The following is a 20,831-nucleotide window of genomic DNA, read 5'->3' as shown; positions in this document are numbered from 1 at the left end:
AAATTTTGTAGGATATTTTAAAATTTAATGCACGTTTGTTGCACATTTTTAATTGTATGTATGCTTTGTGAATGTGTGGAAATACTGAAAATTATTTTTGTGGAGTGGAGTTGTTACTTTCCTACCTTGCTAGATGTTATAAGATGGTTATTGTTTAGGAATGATACCGAGAGCGCTCTCCTACTGTAAGGATCTTAAGTTTTACTAACGTTTATTTTTTATTTTAAATCTTTACCATCACTTCTTATTTTCTACTTCCGGCCAGAATTAAAAGCTTTAACTTATTTATGCAAAATTTGTCTGGCGAACGCCAAGTACTTAAGTTGTGGCTTTTTGCCAAGCGAGAGAGAGGAAGGAGTTAGTCGAAGCAGGCCGCTTACCTTAGCAGTTTTACTCGGTTGCTGGTTGCCTTCCAGGCCAGAGGTTTAATCCTCGTGATAATTTTAAACGTATTGTAGTGTTAACAGTTCTCTGTACTACATACGGCTTCCTGTTAATATACGGCCAATCTTACACGTAGGCCCTTGTTTATTATTCCAAAGTTAAGTTAGAGTTTAGTTAAATATTTTTATATTCTTACGTTCAGACCACAAGTAGTTGGTCTCTGTATTTCGAAGTACGGAAATTATTGTAAAGAATGAAAAATAAAGGGTTTTGTATACCCTTCCTGTGTATCTTGTCTACTTCCCACATTTTTTGAACATAGCTTTAGTAAGCTCCCTGTTCCGAGTCAGGTTCTTCAATGTTCCCCAAGCAAGTAAGGAGAAACTCTGAACCTGATACTACTTGTGCCTGTACATCATGTAGTTTTCTTTTATGGAATGTACAGCCTGCCTGATCAAAGGACGTTTATTTAAATTTTTAGCATTTAGTAATTCGGAGTGTTCTTTTGTTTGAATGCGTAATTCGCAAACATCACTTTTTCTGTTGATGCAAAATCAAGGAAAAGTTTAAAACATATTTTGTATGCATACCAGTTATGGCAAGAACGTGAAGACCACAATATTTAGACAGTAAACTGAATTTCAGCTTTTCTGTTTGTTTGCATACATCATCTTTAAATATTTTCCAGAAACAGACTTAGATTACAGTCTACAATATTGTCTAGACAGATTGGAAAATTGCATCAGAAAACACCATTTATATTTTAAAAGACCCTTATCTCGAAACTCTCAGATAGTTAAATAGTAATGGGAAGAACAGTAATGAGCACTGGTGTTATGAAAACTTTCTGAGCACTTTTAAGCAGCCTGTCTCGCATTCTCTTCAAATAAACTGAGCCATTCTATGAAACCAATATGCATGCTGTGCTGATTTTGATCTAATTCCTTAATGAATTAAACAATCCATTAATAGATCCGCATCAGTTGCTTTCAGAAATTAAAATGTTACATTAAGACACCACAGTAGAAGTGAATTATTATAGACTGCTTGCTGAAACTTTACAAATTGTTGAAGTAATGATATTAAAATATTTTCTTCAATGGACTGTACGAAATGTTTAGCTTCATTTCAATATAAATTGCACTGGTTTCTTAAAGGGATTTTATTAGATTCTAGTGTCAAGCACTTTAAGATGTTCTACTTTTGTAGATGACCTGAAATTTAAAGCAACCAAAATTAAAAGTTCTATCAACTCTTTCTTTAGCCATTTCCCCATAAATTTTATTTGAAGTTACACTGAAGTTTTATTTTCCTCCGAATATTTGTAGAGACGATTTTTTTTGGAAGCAGCAGATATGAAAAGTTATCAACGCCTTCGCCGGGAATCGAATCACGGATCTCTGGAATACGCGCCCAGCGTGCTGACCACTACACTACGAAGGCATGCTAGGAAAGCGGAAGAAATATTTTATATACTCCCCCCTCTAAAGGTCGACTGGTGTTTTAGGGAATCCAATCGCCAAGTCCTGGGTCTGGATAATCATCATCCTCCACTCTTTTAGTTCGGGCGCCACTGTAGTAGGCATTAGGATTTTTTTGAAGCAGGAGATATGAAACATTAGCAACACCTTAGCCGGGAATCGAACTACGGATCTCCGGAATACGCGCCCAGCGGGCTTACCACTACACTACGAAGACATGCTAGGAAGGCCGAAGATATACGTTATGTGTTGAACAGAAATGTAAATATAAATGTAATAGAAATATTTTTGGAGAATTGTAAGATAATGTAGATGTAAAAGATAGTACAGTGATGTAAACGCATGATGATGCTCATGCCTTTCCTTTTGATTTTCCCTTCTAAAACAGGCCGTCGGGGAAATGACACATTCTCAAGAATAATTCATTGAATAAAGCACATTATAGAGGTAAGCAAACGTGGAGCTCGAACTATTTCGCTGTCCCACAATTTTCGCGTACCTGTAGTTGCTAACAAAAGAGAGAAAGGGCGATGGACAGCATGATACCAACAAAAGCAATTATGAGCGCGTAAATTACAATATGAATATTAGATAAAGAATAATGAAGTTACAGTTCTATTTAGTTGATTAATTAAAGTGCCTATTCGCAAAATTTAGCACTGTTATTGGCTAAAAGCCTTTTTGTGTTATGTAAGTATATACGTCATAAGCGTCTTATAAAAATCATATGAAAAGGCTTAATTTACGCAATTCAGAGAAAATTGTTGTTACTATTGTAGGTTAAAAAAGAGAAATAATTAACTTAAATAGAAGATTGAAAGGCTATTAAAAGTTATAAATTTTATTTTATTTTAGGCATTTTATCTCACATATCTATAGCCATAACTTATCTATTAAATGAAATCAATAGAAGATTAATGTAATAAAAGAAGAAATACGTAATAAGTTGGAATTTAAAATCTGTCGAACAAACAAAAAAAAAAAAAAAAAAAAAAACCTGGAATGAAAGAAGAAAAATAAAGAGCGAATTTTATTTAATCGTAATTAAAGTCAGAGAAGAAATTAAAATTTTTGTCTTTAATTAAAAGTGCATTTTCCAAAGGAAATACAACAGTTATATCCTTACGCCAAAGAACTACTGTCTTTTAAGTTCGTACAAAAACAAAATTATGATTATTTGTGTAACTCAGAAAAAAAGCAAATAACCTAAAGAACATCTTTTTACACTAAAAGAAATTATTAAAATAATTTGATTTGTGGTGTATGAAAATAAACCTAACATGAAATAATCCTAGCGTGAACATAACATAACATAAAATAATTAATGTTGTATGGAAATAAATTTCCCATATTATACTGAAACGAACATACACTCATCTGCAAAATTAAGAGTATTTGAAAATTATGTCTATTTTTACAAAACGTATTGCACCAAAGGTACTAATTGTGCCACCGAAGAAGTATGCAAAGTCGAAAACGTGAGCGCATGTGTGCGTGTCTGCAGAACTGTAATTGTGGAGGGCACGAGGTGCTGCGAATTACTTTCTGTGGATGAAATGTGGTATTATGAGAGACAGTGGATTTGGTGTGGAAGTAAAGCCAACCTATTAATGCATTTTCAAAAATTCACCGCATGTTGTATATTGAGTATACAGCCCTTGAGGGAAGAAATTCAGATTTCTTTCATCAGAAAACAGTAAATGTTATATCACAGCAATATCGTCTGTGACTGTTTTCACTTTCTGATCTCTTTGTTTTCTCTTCTCAAGACGATTTTGTACAGTCAACGTTTTTAAGCAATTGAAGTCGTCCAAAATGATGCAAGAACCATTCGATGACAAATGACAAAAAATATATTTTGAAGCAGTTGCTCATTTTTATGGATATGATTTTGCACTGATCTTAGGTGATAATGAAATTACATTTTTTTGAATTTCAAATCAAATTACGCTACAATTATTTTGTATGATCAAATTGAAAATATTAGTATTTATGAGAAAATAGTAATTTCATACATTTTATTAAACCCATTGTATGATCGTTGTTGTATTACCATAAAAAGTAGTTTCAGAATTAGAAACCAATAAATTTTAATAAATTACTGTGTTGAGGCTATTTAATTTCCTAACATTTATTATTTTTATTTTTAAAATTAAAACCCTTTCCTTTATTATCTTGTTTCCCACCTACAACTCCTACCAGAATGAGTTTCCAGCATAGCGTTTTTTGTAAATTTGGTAGAAGAACCAGTATTTATGAGAAGTCTCGGTCACTCCTGTAGAGAACTCAGAAGTTCTCAGTAGAGCGTTCTGCCTTCGGGTCACGTCGTTGCTTTAAGCCAATTCTTTTTAAGTTCGGCTGTATTGTTACGTGCCTGCTAATATTTGCCGGTGAGATTTAAATAAGGACTTTTTCTATATAGCTTCGGCTTAGTTAGTTAGAATTAGTTCAGTTTCTTTTTCTCTACTTTAAGTTCAAGCCCAAGTGGAGGCTTCCTGTAAGCCCGAGAGGGGCCGATTTTTAATATTTCTTGAGATAAAAGGATATTTTAACCAGCAAGATGCCATAGATCATTAACAGCATGACAGCGGGTGTCGCATATCTCTGCTGCTGCAGGACGGCCCATATTATGCCAAATTGCGTCGTGTCAACTGCATGCAGGTGGACCGTATGACCGTACGACCGATGACCTATGATTTGTATTCCTTTGTCCCCATTGCATGTCACAGCGCGGTTGAATTGGACCCGTGAATATCGCAGTTGAACACCGGGGCCCTGCACTCTTTAAGGATGAGTCTCAATTTAACATCTAGAACGATTCCCGAAGGGCAATGATATGGCAAGTGCCAGGAACACACTTTCGGGCGGCAAACGTAGTTGATGATGTTGGTGTATTTAATTATGGCAAAGCACACTAGGGCTATCTGCCTTAAGGGAGGGATGCCTTTGTGGAGGACCTAAGGAAAACTGGCTCGTATACACGTTACACATGGGGAAAACCACGAATACGCCCATGCAGCCAGCCCGTTCGCGGGATTCGAACCTCGGACCGAACTATCAGTGTTCAGCGACTTTACCGCTCGGCCTCTGGTGGGCGCAAATTTAGTTGAAAGAGAGCATTATAGAGAAGGCTATCTTGCATGGGCTGGGATAGCAATGAATGGCTGCATTGACCTCTTTATGACTTCTGATGGCTCCATCACAGTTGTCTATTATCGTTGTAAGGTATATTTGAATTTTATAAAAATTATTTAAATTTAGTTTTCTTCGAGTATTTTAGTTTCCAATTAAACTAGACTCTTCTAACTCTTTTTATTTTTTGACTGAAGATATCAGGGTTCAAGGCACAACAAAAGATAGCAATGAATGGCTGCATTGACCTCTTTATGACTCCTGATGGCTCCATCACAGTTGTCTATTATCGTTATTTGAATTTTATAAAAGTTATTTAAATTTAGTTTTCTTCGAGTATTCTAGTTTCCAATTAAACTAGACTCTTCTAACTCTTTTTATTTTTTGACTGAAGATATCAGGGTTAAATTAACCTTAAAAAATACGAAAATGTATGAAAATTTGGAACGAATTTATTACAACACTCAAAGTTCTGTTACCTGACTTAAGCCTTTGCATTTTGGTTGTTTTGGTGACAACACTCTGAGTAAGGTGATAACATTTTGTTTCATCAAATCTGTCTTTAATTTTAAAATCACCTCTTCTTTCAATATTCGATTTTAAAAGGATAAATAATTTCGTTCTTTTACTTAAAAGCAAATCGATAATTTCATTTTAATTAATATTATAAGTAATTTTTAAAAGCATGCAATTGCAAATTTATTATAATAATGAAAACTTATGACAGCAAACATGGTAAATTAATAAACAATTAGAACTTTGTTATGCGTTTAATAAATGTTCATATTGGCTGCCATATAGACGTATTCTTTTACACCTTAGTTCTATTCTTTCCCTTTCTTTCTTTTAAATAATATCACCCTCCCGCAAACACTTGCTTTTTAGAAAATATATAGGCATCGGAAATACATGGAAGCCTGTCATCTGTTTAAAAAAAATGCAATGAGTAACCAGCGCGAAATTTCCATCTTGAAATTCAAAGTATAGTTATCCAGTGGTTGGTTCCTGGGCTGCATAGTTTTTCATCAGTTCCCAAGAGATAAAAATATAAACAGGTAACAGTGACACTAACGAGGGCACAACAAAAGTTGCATTATGGTCGTATGACTTGTTTGTGTACCACCCTCTGGGAATAGGAACGCTTGACAAGCCCCAATTTCTTCGAATCACGTGATAGGAATCTATGTTCTTGGGAAAGGAGTGCGGCACATACTTCTACTCCCCAGTATTCTTTCACGGCGTTATAAAAATGCAGCTCATCTTTAGAAGTAATCCTGAAGTTCAATTTTAGCTACCATAATGAGAATACGAGAACTTGAACAGAGTTAAAAATTTTTGCTGACTTTATCTGCATTTAGACATTAATATATGCAAACGATAAAAGGCTTTAGGAATATTTTCATAAAAATATTCCTAAATATTCCTAAATATTTTTATGAAAATATTCCTTAAGTATAGTTTGGCACGAAAGAGGGTGGAATTTTAGTATACTAAATTTTGCTTCCTTTTTGACAAGGAATAATTTAACATTTCGTTCCATAGAAGAAAAATATAAATTTAAATTTCACAAATTTAAAAGCCTTCCTATATTAGCTAGAAGTAATCAAAACATTAAAATATTATTATTATCAGTATCGAGAGATAATTATTATATCTATATTAAAGAATTATTATTATTATTATACGTAGTTATGTTGTAAGAAATAATCCAAAAAATAATAAAAAACTTTAATTTTATTTTGGTGTTCATTAATAACCTAAAACTAGATACATAAACTTTGACTTAACTATCTAATAGCGCCCAAATAGAAAACGTAATATCTTCACATGTGAAACAAACATTATTTAGAACATTAATGTTATAGTAGAAATTTAGATACATATTCAATCACACCAAAACCTATATAAACACTAATCTCAAGATGACGCTCGCGAGCTCATCATAGAATTACAGGTCATTAAAGTAAGTAAATATCTTGTTGCATCGCAAGATTCATGAATCATTTTTTAACGAAATGCTTGTAGAATATTACAGCATTTAGAAAGAACGAAAAAAAAAAATGCCCAACTGTTTTTTTAACCGAAATACACAATTTGGTAGACATTGTACGTGGAAGCAAAAATGGAGTAAAGAACTTGATTCTGGATTCAGTTCTGATTTTACAAAATATTTATTACAAATTCTTTACTCAATCCACGATATTTGAGATGTCAGTATGGATAATGAAACTTTATTTATTTGCGGAATTATTTTAAAGCTTTATTAACCATTAGATTGTTCTTAAACCTTCAAATGAAGTCTTAATGCTTTTCTACTGCATTCATCATTGCATAGTAAGTTTCTTTTCCAACTTAATACTAATTCACTACCACAACAGCATAGAGCACTCCTGATACCTTTTAACTGCTTCACTGATATCATAGCTGAGCTTTCCTTTCAGTTCCTCGGTAATGCCATCAAGCGTTTAAGGAAAGGGGAACTTCAGACAGCATAAAATGCCTTAATTTGTCAAAAATGTAAACTTCAAAGGCGTAACTGATATTTAAAATTTCATCTGCATTATTGCTTTAAACTGCACCTGAACTTTTAATACCAGTATCTTTTACTGTTTTATTAGTCTGCAACCGCTTGTAGCATCTTTGATCTAATCCTTAATCTTACTTTTTCCAATGGATAATAATAGTAAATACATAATTTATTCCAAAAGTTATTTGTTTTATCTCTAAAACAGTTAACTTTCGAGAACTGTTGTCAGTTAAGAATATGCAGCGGTTTAAATCAGGAGATTGATTATATGAGATGAATCTTTGTATGCCAGATTTTCAAATAAAATAATTTCTTCGTTAACACTTGCTGTTAAGATTATATCTTTTTAGAAAACATCATCTTGTCGAATGATGAGGCTGTTTTAAGGAAGGAAAAAATATCACTACAGTTACCCAGATAATAATATCTCTGTAAAAGCCTGATTTAAAAGAGCTAAGAGAAAGCCTGCCAAATCTTATATAGCTCAAGAACCTCATTGTTAAATTTAAAAAACCTGAAGACAATGAAGCCGAGTTCATTGTCTTCTGCTGCAGTAAAGACATTGTTTTCAGTAATCATACTGCACCTGGATCTTCTGAAATGTCTCTGTCAGGGAATATATCTTGTAAAGTAAAAATATCATGAAGAATTAATTGGTTTCTTATTGATGATAGTGCTCGTTGTCAAAAGGTTATCACCATTTGAGAAGTTTTGGTTAAGAAATGTAAGAAAACTGTTTGCTAGAAGTAATCAAAATATTAAAATATTATTATTATCAGTATCGAGAGATAATTATTATATCTATATTAAAGAATTATTATTATTATTATACGTAGTTATGTTGTAAGAAATAATCCAAGAAATAATAAAAAACTTTAATTTTATTTTGGTGTTCATTAATAACCTAAAACTAGATACATAAACTTTGACTTAACTATCTAATAGAGCCCAAATAGAAAACGTAATATCTTCACATGTGAAACAAACATTATTTAGAACATTAATGTTGTAGTAGAAATTTAGATACATATTCAATCACACCGAAACCTATATAAACACTAATCTCAAGATGACGCTCGCGAGCTCGTCATAGAATTACAGGTCATTAAAGTAAGTAAATATCTTGTTGCATCGCAAGATTCATGAATCATTTTTTAACGAAATGCTTGTAGAATATTACAGCATTTAGAAAGAACGAAAAAAAAAATGCCCAACTGTTTTTTTAACCGAAATACACAATTTGGTAGACATTGTACGTGGAAGCAAAAATGGAGTAAAGAACTTGATTCTGGATTCAGTTCTGATTTTACAAAATATTTATTACAAATTCTTTACTCAATCCACGATATTTGAGATGTCAGTATGGATAATGAAACTTTATTTATTTGCGGAATTATTTTAAAGCTTTATTAACCATTAGATTGTTCTTAAACCTTCAAATGAAGTCTTAATGCTTTTCTACTGCATTCATCATTGCATAGTAAGTTTCTTTTCCAACTTAATACTAATTCACTACCACAACAGCATAGAGCACTCCTGATACCTTTTAACTGCTTCACTGATATCATAGCTGAACTTTCCTTTCAGTTCCTCGGTAATGCCATCAAGCGTTTAAGGAAAGGGGAACTTCAGACAGCATAAAATGCCTTAATTTGTCAAAAATGTAAACTTCAGAGGCGTAACTGATATTTAAAATTTCATCTGCATTATTGCTTTAAACTGCACCTGAACTTTTAATACCAGTATCTTTTACTGTTTTATTAGTCTGCAACCGCTTGTAGCATCTTTGATCTAATCCTTAATCTTACTTTTTCCAATGGATAATAATAGTAAATACATAATTTATTCCAAAAGTTATTTGTTTTATCTCTAAAACAGTTAACTTTCGAGAACTGTTGTCAGTTAAGAATATGCAGCGGTTTAAATCAGGAGATTGATTATATGAGATGAATCTTTGTATGCCAGATTTTCAAATAAAATAATTTCTTCGTTAACACTTGCTGTTAAGATTATATCTTTTTAGAAAACATCATCTTGTCGAATGATGAGGCTGTTTTAAGGAAGGAAAAAATATCACTACAGTTACCCAGATAATAATATCTCTGTAAAAGCCTGATTTAAAAGAGCTAAGAGAAAGCCTGCCAAATCTTATATAGCTCAAGAACCTCATTGTTAAATTTAAAAAACCTGAAGACAATGAAGCCGAGTTCATTGTCTTCTGCTGCAGTAAAGACATTGTTTTCAGTAATCATACTGCACCTGGATCTTCTGAAATGTCTCTGTCAGGGAATATATCTTGTAAAGTAAAAATATCATGAAGAATTAATTGGTTTCTTATTGATGATAGTGCTCGTTGTCAAAAGGTTATCACCATTTGAGAAGTTTTGGTTAAGAAATGTAAGAAAACTGTTTGCTAGAAGTAATCAAAATATTAAAATATTATTATTATCAGTATCGAGAGATAATTATTATATCTATATTAAAGAATTATTATTATTATTATACGTAGTTATGTTGTAAGAAATAATCCAAAAAATAATAAAAAACTTTAATTTTATTTTGGTGTTCATTAATAACCTAAAACTAGATACATAAACTTTGACTTAACTATCTAATAGAGCCCAAATAGAAAACGTAATATCTTCACATGTGAAACAAACATTATTTAGAACATTAATGTTGTAGTAGAAATTTAGATACATATTCAATCACACCGAAACCTATATAAACACTAATCTCAAGATGACGCTCGCGAGCTCGTCATAGAATTACAGGTCATTAAAGTAAGTAAATATCTTGTTGCATCGCAAGATTCATGAATCATTTTTTAACGAAATGCTTGTAGAATATTACAGCATTTAGAAAGAACGAAAAAAAAAATGCCCAACTGTTTTTTTAACCGAAATACACAATTTGGTAGACATTGTACGTGGAAGCAAAAATGGAGTAAAGAACTTGATTCTGGATTCAGTTCTGATTTTACAAAATATTTATTCTTCATTTGGCAAGATGTTCGATGAGGAAAATTTCCTGAAGGACAAATATTAAAAAATGTTTACAGGTAAATCAACTGAATAATTCCACGGAAGATCTTGCTAAAAATTGTCACCGAATCGGGGAGCCTGACATGACTCGCAGCCTACATTTGCACTGCAGTGTAAGAGGGTAAACATAAGAGATATAGCAACCTCCAAAACGGTCCTTTCATAGCCTTTTTATACAATGTCCGTTGCCACAGTCAAACTTGAACTGACAAATGTGAAGACTTACTTTCACAAGAAACATTTACGCATTTTATTACACAAGCGTGTAATACTCGTATATACGTTAGTAGTCAGCTATACGGACCTTAGTGACTCATTTCCCATTTCTGAAAACCAAGAGCGACGTATATCCTCTTTCCATGATATACTTCATCCAGAACTCTCTGAAGAGACTTTTAAAGCAGCACTCATTTAACTGTTAGCAAGCAACCATCCTATGTATGTATTGCGTTAAAGAGAGTAATTTGTGGCTGATCTGTGATATGAAAAATACTAAACTAGAAACCAAAACTCAGAAATATACTTTGATTAAAATAAATTTAGAATAAATATCACTTTTTTATTCTTGAAAGAAATAAAAACAACAAAAATCTATTCTGCCGCACTGTTTTAATAGTTTGAAAGCATACTTATTGTGTCTTATTGCATGAAGTTAATATTACATCTTAAATGTAAAAGGCCTCGTTAATTTCTTCACCGAACGAAAACAAATTGTCATCCCCAAATTTCAAAAATGACTTAAAAGCGAATTGTTGCGTGTACAAAAATAGTCATAATATTTGCTAGGAACTATTCTGTTTTGAGAAGGAGGTAAACATAAATTTTACTGAAACTTTCTTTGTTTACAATTTGAGGTTTATCTGAGTTTCTTTGTATATTTGTGTGGAGATCATCGACGACCGATGCTGACTTAGAATACCTAGGGAGGTGACGTCATCCCAGCTTAGCACAGTGCGGAGCAGTCGAGACAACGCCAGATAGCTTCCAGACGTGGAGAGGAGCGAAGGCAAGCAGACGGCTTGCATATCCTCCAAGAGTGGGTGGAAACAGATGGTTTCCTTCGATGTTTAAGTTCCTTGTAGCCAAGCTGATCATATTATCTAAAGCTAGTTGTGGATGTTACGAGAATAAACGTATTCTCTCAAGGCATGGGCCTACGTGGCTATATAACTGATAGTGTGTGAAAAATGTTCATCATTACATGAATCCTGTGTGGACTGAGCATAACTATCATGACAGCACCTGTAATATTAATTTTTACTTAACTTACCTTTTATTACTTTTATCTATTTCTTATTAGTGAAATAAAGCATTTAATAATGCAATAGACGTGCTCTCCTCGTATGTGTTTTGAAAGTAAATACTACATTTTTAAACAAACGTAAAACTGAACTGTACTTTCGAATTTCAAATAATTTGACAATTTAATCGTTTATGAATGTCTTCGTATTTATATTCATAATTTTGTTCCTCTAGAAATTATTTTAACTCTCAAGTCTAGCTTTGTACTTTCAGTTCCTTTTTTCTTGTTTGTGGAGCATATTTCGAGGAAAGAAGGACCAAACGGGAGGGAAGGAAAGAAAGAAAGTTGGATTCAGATTCAAAATTGATGTCATTGCTGATATTTACATTCTACGCAGAAAAAGTAAGACTTCTGCATAAAATTTGCATTTGGTTGCAGGTAAATCTTTTCCAAAATAGCCTCTATAGATAGCTTTTCAACAAGATGACTGATGGGTTGGGGTTTGCTATGGAAGTATTCTTCAAACCCTACCTATCTCAGAACACAGACCCTTTTTTTAAGAAAAAAAATCCATTTCATGTTTGAAACAAACGAAGCACTTTGGTTTTCAGAACTTAATGATTTGCTCTGGGAGCTCGGTAAAGACAATGGAGGAAATATCAGCTGTATTTTATGCGATACAACGACTCTAGACTACATCTCGTTCGGATCGAAAAGAAGGATTTGCATGCCGTGCACATCATTGGAATTTCCAATATTTTTAAGGCATTAAGATATTTCACATGACATTCCAATTGATGTTGACGGCGTTTTAAACATGTATTAAAAGAAGATTTTATTATTTTAATATGTTAAAACATATGAGATCTATCTCTGTGAAAAACTTTTGAGGACCAACTGTATCGTATTTATATTTTATATGGGGAAAACAATAAAGTATTCACATTGCTGATAATATTATAATTATCATATAGCTAGCATATTTGAAGTTCGAACCTAGATCGAACTACGATTGTTCAGCAGTCTTTATCATTCAATCGTTAATAGGCTCTTAAAGGAAAGAACTAGACTTCACTTTATTCACCTGCCTTCTTAGCATGCCTTCGTGGTGTAACGGTAACACTCTCGACGCGAATTTGAGAGTTCCGTGTTTCGAGCTCCGGCAAGGGCATTGCTTATTTTTCACATCTCCTGCTTCCAAAAAAATCCTAATGTCTCTACAACCTGAATGACTGAACCTGAACACAAAATATAACCTAAACTAACAAAGTTTAACACTAGAAACGCCAAGCTTTCTCCCTAACTAGAAGCGCCAACGGCAGTCAAATTGACTGCTCAACGAATTAATATTCAAATGTAAATGCTTTATAATGCATTTAAGAACATTAATTACAGTTGTTGAAGAACTTTAAAGCATAGCAGATTATTTTAATAAAAAATAGAGGATAAAAATAGATAAATAATTTATTATAAATTTCAGCCTACCCTTAATAAAACACATTTTACAGCTTTTCGCAATTTTTACAAAACACAACTTTTTTAATATTGGAAATGCATTTTCCACACACATAATATGAACATTTTTTACACACATCACTTGTTTTGTTGTTGTTACAAAGTCCAACTGGCATTGATGTCTTTTCTTCGAGAGTCTATTGTTAGATTTGGAAATTTCCTGCGGCAATTTTGCGGTTTTTCTTCTGTTTAAATAAAGCTCTCTTAATTCCTCTGCTAATTGAAATAGGAAGTCGTGCCTTGTAATATTTTTATCACTCAATTTATGGTAGATAATGTAGGCATTCGTCCCTGCTAAATCCAGCATATTATAGAAAACATGCACAGGCCATCTACGTGAAGCAGCGCGAACAGAGTATTTACGTGTCATCTTGTCAACGATATCAACTCCACATTTGGTTTTGTTGTAGAACTCTACTGTTTCTGGAAGCTGTTTCTTATTTTGTGAGTCTATATTTACACTTTTGGATGTAAGGTACTTAGTAGTAGGACATTTTTATTCCTTTTTCCCTGATAGACAGTGAGCGTAGTTTCACCATTCTTTAGCAAAACTGTTTCAAATAGCAGGGTTTTTGATTTCCTTACTTCTTGCGGAATTTCTTGTCGATGTCTTCTTACTGTGCCGACAAAACTTGTGTTTTTCATTTTAAAGTCTTCTAGCTAATGATAGTGAGGAAAAATAATTGTCCGTTGTCAAATTTCGACCTGAATTCAGATAATGGCTTAGAAGACGCATTACTACATTTTCAGGAAGACTTTCAGTGTCACTTCTCGATGTATTTTTTCCAAGATACGGAAAAGCATTGCATATATACTTCGAGTCTACATCGACTAACATCCAAAATTTGATAGCGAATTTATCCGGTTTATTCGGCATATACTGTATAAACTTATACCTGTCTTTGGATGTAAATAACTGTTCATCCACAACTAGATTTTCTCCTGATTTATAGGAAATCGCACAGTTCTGTATAAATTTATTCCAAATATCAGAAAAAAGTGCAAACTTATCACTTTCTAAACGCTGAGTCCTAGTTGACTTCAAGTCAAATCTTAGATATTTCATAATGTCTCGAAAACGATTGCGAGACATTGTTTCTCGGAAAATAATGTAATTCTTCTGTAAAGTAATGTAATTCCTTCTGTAAATAATCAGTGAATGAAAGGAATGTATATGTACGCCAGATGTTTTTCCAAGAAAAATATTTTCTGAGCGAGAATACCATATAAATCTACCCAGTATTACTAGCATTCATTATGACTGTTCGTGGCGCTTTTAGGTATAACTAATAATATCTCCGTTAATTTTAATGTCATTCTATTTATATTTGGTACGAATAATTTTTGACATATTTTAGGAAAATACCAAAATTTGTGACTTCTTAAGATAAAGGGTTTTTAAGGAATCCAAGGTCAAATGACGAAAGCAGTCAAAATGACTGCTCTGGCGCTTCTAGTGTTAATTAGAGATCTATATTAATTTATAGATTAATATTATGGTTGGCTATAGATTTATAGATTTGTTAGTTTAATTAAACTTTGTTGGTTATAACTATAATAACCACCTTCGTTATAGTTGTACAATGCAACATCACTATTAAATTACTTAAAACATTTCTCTTCTATTTAAGAACTGTTTCGTTACTTTTAAAATGATATAAATATCTAATTTAGGTTCTTGGTAAATGCTCTCCTGTTTTTTCAATTTTCATGAATTTTAACAAAACTAAACTCTGCTACAGTGCAATAAATATCTTGAAGAATATGTTAATTACAGTTGTTGAAGAACTTTAAAGAATAACAGATTATTTTAATAAAAAATAGAGGATAAAAATAGATAAATAATTTATTATAAATTTCAGCCTACCCTTAATAAAACACATTTTACAGCTTTTGTAGGTAATTAATTTGCTGGCTTGGAAAAAATAGCAAAGAAACTTATAGCTGAGCTTTACGTCTCTTTTGCTGGGTATACAATTCCTGCATTCAAATTCTTGCATTTTCTTTGGTAGATTTCCATTATTTTACATTGTTAATTTATTATTACATTGTTAATTAATTATTTTATTTTTAATTTTCATTATTAATTTATTTAAGTTATATTTGTGTACATGATTTATATATTTAAATAAAACCAAGCACTGATATGTGGCCGAAAAGGTTTGAAACCTCCCTGTATAAGGCAACGAATGTTTAACAAATTCAGTGCCTCATTTAAAACATTATACATAATATATCTACGTACAAGAATACTGACTATTAATATTAAATGACGTGCATTCTTGCCTAATATCATAAAAGCGGGATACTTTTTTATACAAATTCCAGTCTTATAAAAGAAAGTTTGTGTACTTTTTCACACTTTATTTTAACAAACTCTTTCACAGTTATTAATAGAAGTATTTTGATTTCTATTATTCATCTCTGATACCCTGATTTAGTTTTCAGATAAAGCAGAAGTAATGGCTTTACAACTAAACTGTCCCTTTAAATCCATTTTTATTTCTTCAGATAATCTACCAACTATTTTCTTCTGTGGGATGATTTATATGGTTTCCGAACGGAAGTATATCCTGGGAAAAAATAATACCTTGAAATATTCTCATACTTTACCGATAGCTGTCAGCCGAAGCGCGTAATGACATCATCATCGAACCAGGTAATAGCGTTCGATCTTGAAATGACAGCAACCAAGAAAACAGACGAAAAAGTAATCTATCCCTTTCTCCACTTTCATGGAAAAAAGTGCAGATATGTCATCACAGCAAAATTCCTGTCACGCTAGATCTATAGTTCTTAATACGCACAACTCAAAGTCTCTTTAATTTATGCTTTTGTTAGTATTCATCAAATAAAATGTCTTGAGTGAACAGCAAATCGCAGAAGTTGTTTAAACATTTCAGAACAATTTTGATGGAAAAAAATTAAATGTAAGATGCTCAAGAACATTTAATTGACAACAGATCATAAATTTTAACCTAAATCATTTTCTGCTGCTAAATATTGCCCCTATTAAAAATGGCATAAAATTTCCATTGAAAGTTCTGCATTTTTTCTTCCCATCGAGAACTATTCTCACATTTTATTTAATAAACTAGGTGAAGTCATGGATCTAAGAAAAAACGTAAGAGTAACTTTATTCATAATAAACAGATAAATCAATAAAACAATCTTTGTCACATAGAAACATATACTGCAAAGAAAATCCACGAGGTGAAATCATGGAATTATAATTCTAAGGGCAAAATAAAAATAACTTTATTCATAATAAACAGATAAATCATTCCAACGGTATTTTTCACATGGAAAACATACTACAGAGAATATCCACCGAAGGTAAGCATTTTTACATTTGTTTTAAATTTAAATTTTCTGAACTCTTAAAAATAACTGACGTGCTCAAAGAACCATTAAAGTTTCTTAAAAATGCGTGCTTAAATATTAAATAAATTTTCTATAGCTATGTGCAGGAAATGACCATGCAACTGTAACTGAATTCAGGCAGCAATCACGAATGCAGACGTGTAACAATTATTATTTTTTTTAATTCATGTAAATAAATCGTAGTTTAGTAATAATTTAATACCATTTTATGCCATTAATAATGTTCTTCACATATATATTAAATGGTATGATGACTTCCTTAGAGACTTCTTATTAGTTTTTTTCTAAGCCGCTTAAAATACTTTTATACACAAAATAGACGAAGAAATGCATTATGTGCTTTTATATCCCTTAGTTTTTTTAAGTAAATAACAGAAAAATAAAATTTGAAAACATAAATAAATTATGCTTTACTGAATGGCAATACCCTAATGTGTGGAAGTTAAAAATACTTAAAAATCTCGAGCTTTGGCATTTTTCTTGTTAAATTTCAAATATATACACTTCGTCTTGCGAAGTAGCAGCATGCTTTCAAAGCACCGTCTGTCAATCAAAAACTTATTAAATTCGCACAAAATATGAAAAAAGTGAAAACCAAACTTGAAATTCGAAATTTCGGCTTCAAGGCCCAGAAGTTCGAGTAGAGGATTATATGCACTCAAAATCTGGTGACTGCAAATAGACTCATTTTTAGACAGTGTGTAGAATATACATGTAAGATAAAAATGTATGAATCAGAATTATAATATAACTATAAACATTAATTCTTTCTCTCTACTCTAAAATCGTAATAACTTATCTGCATTGCGTCATTCAAATTAATCATGCAATCTTACGTAACCGTTAATACCAGATGCCTGTTGACGACCAATCACCGAATTGTAAACCAAAACTTTTCTCTTCGCGTGCTTCATTCATTTCAAACTTTTCTCTTCGCGTGCTTTTTAAAGGCACATAAGAAAAGTATTGTACAAGAATACATTCTTTAAAATGAAATATGTATGTATAGCTTGTTTTATTATCTGAATACCGCAAAATATGCGAGGAGTGTTTGATGGAAAAGATGATTTCTTGAAAAACTGCCTATGGAAAATTGAATCGCATTATTCAAGTTAGACACGCAGAAAACTGTGAAAATAATCATGCAATGAGCTCCTTGAATAAATAGTTTAAAAAGTAAATCTAAACAGCTTACACGCTTTTCATATTTCATTTTGTTCTTTTATATTGTCGGATATTCCCCTTTGGGCTGAATACTAAAAGACGCTGCACAAATTAAGATGTTATTTACTTATAATAAGCTTGAATATGCGTTTTTATTAGGTAATATTGACAACGCCTTTTTCATATAGCAGGTTACAGTTTAACTCATTTAATGTGCATTATTTATATGGTTAGTGTTTTAAAAAATGTAGTTTCATATTCGAAAGAAATTTAAGTTATACTTTAATTGAGTTGAAATATCATGTTTACAATGTTATTAAACAAGAATTTTACTTCCTTGTAACGAGTAAAGGAAGTACTGTTATCGCGTAAAATTTCGGGTATCATATTTCAATAAAAATATCCATTTTGACCGTTCCCGAATTCAAGTTGACTATTTTTTTTGTGTGTGTGTGTGTGTGTGTTTGATGTTTCTATGTACGGTATGTATGTACTGCTTAAAATGACGAAAATATTCATGTTTTCGTAATATCAAATTTAAAAGAAGTCTTAGACAAGTGAAATATAACATTTAATGCGATCTCCTGGTTCCCATACTTATATCTGGGGATGTTTTATACTCGTTATGAAAAACAAGATTATAAGAAGTTTGACTCACCTACGACAAACATTGACCTGCATGTTTAATTGACCTGCATGTTTAAGTCATTTTCAGAAATAATTAAAGCAAATGTTCTGCCTAGATCATTTGTCACTTCCGACTGCTGGAAAGTGTTCAGCTGCCTCAAAGCCGAAAAATATAAGCATTAGCATAAGGAAAGTGGAAAACAGTTTGCGCTCCGAAGATTCGGATACAAATTTATTCTGCAAACTGGTTGAAAGACTGAATGTGAATTTTACTTACTTATTTTTGCCTGAAATGGAATATCGGATGCAAGCTAAATTCGGTGATTTCGTTGGTGGATAATGATTTTATTCTAGTAATCTGACTTTCGTTGCAGGGTCATTATTTTGGAAACTTTTTAACTCGAATCAGTGTTGTGGGATATTTCTATCTCGATCACTTGCTCTCTATTTTTGACTGCTGTTTGTTTCTAAACGGCTTATGTTTAAGCGGTGAAAACAGAAAACCACTTTCATTTTCGATACGTTGAAAACTGTAGTGAAGTTTCAACTGTTCTCGCAGAATCATGATCTCTGTCTGGTAGGCAATGCCAAGTTTATGAAATTCTGATTTGAGCGAAAGCAGATGCCTGTGTAGATGAGGAAAACAAAAGTAATATAATGAATACTATGTACAAAGTTTAATGTATCGTTTTAGTATTCTTAATTTGTACCATCATTAATTCTTAATTTGTACCATTTTATCATTGCAAATTGTATTTTTAATCATCATTTTTGTATTTTAAATTGGAGTTTTCATTGTTTCCTTTTAGTATGCTGTGATATGCTGATGATGTTTTCCGACTTACTATAAATCAAGACAGTTTGATGTTCTTTAAAGAGTTGCGAAAATAGCAAACTTCCAGCTTTAAGTAATTTTGCATTATTGTTTTAATACATATTGCTTGCTAGGTTAAAATTCCATAATCGGGGTGAGCGCCAAGCTTGGCGACAGTTTTTTATTTGGCGCGATTTTAATTTGGTTGTGGTTTTCGGCTGTATGTTTTCTTGTGGCAAACATAGAGCTTTATTTCGGTAACTGTAAGAGCGCGAATATAGTGTAGCCAGATTTTTTTTTAAATTTAATTTTGAAATACTGTGTTTGTTTTTAAAAGTTTTACTGTTTAATATTATATTTATATAAATGTTTGCAGAAGATTAAGCTGTTGTTGGTGGGAGAATGTTGGATTTCATATGACATGAAGTTTATAATTTATGAATGTTTTCATTTAATTTTATTCAGTTGATTTTTTTTTTAGTTTTGTTTCTTGCATATGGCAATCTAAAGATGTGGAATATTTAAAGCTTTGAGCGAAAGTTATTTAGTGTGTTGAATTCTACGACGATAGTAACTTGAATATTTTAGTTAGTTTATGATGCTGAATACGCATAATTTGCTATTCTGTTTACGTGTAAAATTGACTTCGCAGTGCTCTGATCTGATAAGTGCATACATTTATTTACTCAATAATTATTTACAAGAATTGTTCATTCTACTATTTTATGAAAATTACATATATATAGAACTATTCTTTTACTTGCAAAGCTCTTGGACTTTGTTTTACTCATCTAGTATTTTATCATCTCATTTTACTATTCTGTTTACATAAAATAACGGCGTTTCACTACTGCAAAACCTAAAAGTTACTATTCTGTTTACGTTTAAAAATCACATTTTAGTACTTTCATTTAGCGCGCCTAAAAAATTCGCCTAATTTTGAATGCCAAAATAGTTTGGCTCCAACTTACCCCGCTTATGAAATTTTAGCCCCTTGCTATTATAATTGCATATGATAGTATGTTTTCTACTTGAAAGTTTGGCATTATTCCAAATTTGTGGTTTTTATTTTCGTATCTTATTTTCCTTATTGTGAGTAGTTACCGGTTATTGATGTATGAAATATTAATATGCGCAAAGAGAGTATAATGTCATTTAGAAATCTGAGGAAAAGAGTGAAATGAAAGCTAAGTATGATATTGATTAGCCATAATTGTTTTTCATTAATACATTCAGTTCTTAAATTTTTTATAAAATAACATTATCTACTTAATAGCATATAAGGGATTATGACGTTATCTAGCAACAAATTTATTGGTGAAAACGGTAGAATTAAAGGGATTTATGATGTAAATTTCAATTTTAAATATTTTCTTATTTTTATTAACGCCAAAAGTTTGAAATATTTGACAAAATTGAAGCTGCCTGGGCTAAATCGCAGAATAGGCTGCATCAGTCGATGCTGTGTTTACTTCTCTTATGCTTGGAAACGCCTTTTTATGACGTAATATTGATT

Source organism: Stegodyphus dumicola, chromosome 5 (genome assembly GCF_044657685.1).
Source record: "Stegodyphus dumicola isolate Sdum_Otavi_A_Nest chromosome 5, ASM4465768v1".
In the NCBI taxonomy this organism is placed as follows: Eukaryota; Metazoa; Arthropoda; class Arachnida; order Araneae; family Eresidae; genus Stegodyphus; species Stegodyphus dumicola.
Note: the sequence above shows the minus strand (reverse complement) of the source record.